This window comes from Triticum aestivum, chromosome 1B (genome assembly GCF_018294505.1).
Source record: "Triticum aestivum cultivar Chinese Spring chromosome 1B, IWGSC CS RefSeq v2.1, whole genome shotgun sequence".
Taxonomy (NCBI): Eukaryota; Viridiplantae; Streptophyta; class Magnoliopsida; order Poales; family Poaceae; genus Triticum; species Triticum aestivum.
Window position 1 is genome coordinate 186,870,011 of NC_057795.1, and position 2,505 is coordinate 186,872,515.

General features: G+C 59.7%; 1 pseudogene; it reads left to right on the plus strand.

Moving 5' to 3' along the window:
• Nucleotides 1-294: 294 nt before the first annotated feature.
• LOC123114907 (UDP-glycosyltransferase 75C1-like) lies at nt 295-2,128 on the plus strand (annotated as a pseudogene).
• Nucleotides 2,129-2,505: the final 377 nt, after the last annotated feature.

Here is a 2,505-nt window from a genome sequence, read left to right on the forward strand (position 1 = left end):
ATTGATATGAGATCTAGTTTCGAAGATCTCGTCGCAAGGGATTTAACGGATCTTCAATCAGATTTCTCACTTAAGAGATAAAACATTTTAAAAACTAAAAATCAAAAAAGTTCTCACATGGATGCAGGCGATGACGTGGCACGGTCTGTGTGTTATAAAGCGTGTGAGCGGGTTTGGCTTCCACCACATGTATGGGCGTTAGCGTTGTCCAAAATCTAAACTACACAATTCACATGCATAGATCTGACGACCCCCCCTCACCAGGCCGCCGGCGGAGGGAGGCCGCCGGAGGAAGGCGGCGAACGGACTCTCCCAGGGCGGGTGGGTTTTTCAGCCGGCCGCCTGAGAGGAAAAACGACTCGTGTCTTAGCCAAAGGTTGATATGCTTCGTCGCCAGGTACGGTCGTACCGGTACCGGTACTGGTAGAAAAATCATTTTCGTCGCTCCCACTTCCACTCCTATTCCTCGTGTCAAAGCGCGCGTCCCAAGCTTGCTCGAGTTATTACCGCCAATGGAGCTGCAGGAAGACGTGCGTGCCACGGATGAGAGCCAGCCTCACTTCCTGATCGTGACGTACCCGGCGCAGGGCCACATCACCCCGGCGCGTCACCTCGGCGCCGTCTCGTGCGCGCGGCCGCCGGTGCCGGCGGTGCGCGCGTCACCATATGCACCCCTGTCTCGGCCTTTCGGAAGATGTTCGCTGACGAAACAAGCGCGGTGGGCGGCGACGAGATAAGGGAAGAGGGCGGGGTCGCATACGCCGCTTACTCCGACGGCTATGACGGTGGGTTCGACCGCACCGCGGGCGACTACGCGCACTACATGTCGCAGGTGAGGCTGGAGGGAGCGCGCACGCTGTCCGGGCTGCTCCGGCGCCTCGGCGATCGCGGGCACCCCGTCACCTGCGCAGTGTACACGCTGCTCATGCCGTGGGTGGCCGGCGTTGCGCGGGCGTACGGCGTGGCCGTCGTCGCGGTGTTCTCGATCCAGCCGGTCACCGCGCTCGCCGCGTACTACCACTACTTCCGAGGGAGCCGGGAGGCCGTTATGGCGGCCGCCGCGTCGCGTGACCCGAATGCCGAGGTGTGTATCCCGGGCCTCCCGCCGCTCCGGTTCCGGGACCTGCCGTCCTTCCTCGCCGTCACCTCGGACGACGACCCGTTTGCCTGCCTGATCCCGGAGTTCCGCGAGCTCATCGACGCGCTCGACGGCGACTCCGAGAAGCCCCCGACGTACGTCCTCGCCAACACGTTCGACGCCATGGAGCCTGATGCGCTGGCTTCGCTGAGGCCTCACGTCGAAGTCGTATCCGTCGGTCCCGTGCTCTCGTTCCTGCACGACGGCCACGAGGGCAACAGTCCAAACGACCTGTTGGACCACGATGGCGAAGGCTACCTCCACTGGCTGGATACGAAGCCGGCCAAGTCGGTGGTGTACATCTCCTTCGGGAGCACGTCGGTGATGAGCAAGACGCAGGTCGCCGAGATAGCGGACGCCATGAGCCAGTCCAACAGGCCGTTCCTGTGGGTGCTACGGAAAGACAACTGCAGGGACAAGGACGAAGGCGACGCGATCAAGGGACTCCTCGCAACGGCGTCGGCGGCCACGTACGACGACGACGACGACGACGCCGGCGGCATGGTGGTGGAGTGGTGCGACCAGGCGCGCGTGCTCTCGCATCCGTCGGTGGGGTGCTTCGTGACGCACTGCGGGTGGAACTCGACACTGGAGCGCGTGGCCTGCGGCGTGCCCATAGTTGCGGCGCCGCAGTACTCGGACCAGGGGACGAACGCGTGGCTCGTGGAGCGGGCGCTGGGCGTAGGTGTCCGCGCCACGGCGCGCGCGGAGGACGGCGTCCTGGAGGCCGGGGAGCTGAGGAGGTGCGTGGAAATCGCTACGTCGGAGGCGGTGACGTCGCGCGCCGCGTCGTGGAAGGAGGAGGCGAGAGTGGCCGTGGCCGACGGCGGCGGCTCGGACCGGAGCCTGATGGAGTTTGTGCAGCGGATTGCAGGCGGTAGTACCTGAAATTGTTACTGCGGCTGCACGTTTATTCCGGTTAGTTACTGTTGTGAGTGTACCGCGGGAGATTGTGACTGCCCTGCCCATGGAAGGATAAGAGGATCGAAAGCTGAAGCGAAGTGATTGACGCGATGCTTATCGTGTCCGGATGTCTCTCTCTTTCGTTCGGTCATTCTTAAGACGGAGGACAGGGCGATGTATGGAGATGCACAAAGCCGTATGTATGGCAGGCGAGCAGTTATGTACTAGTACTAGCTTTGTTTGTCTACTAGTAAGCGTGCACGTGCAATGCACGTATAATCTATAATAAAAAACATCTATTTTAAATCTTACTTTCTAGCCAATCTTTTTCGAGCCTATGAGTCTTTGGTAGCGGAGATCAAGCATTTGAGGTCTTTTCGTATGACTCGTATTACTCATCTCAATCAAAATAAGAATGTGGTTAGTGTTATTTTTGCCTAAATTATCTAGAACTACGAGTAAAA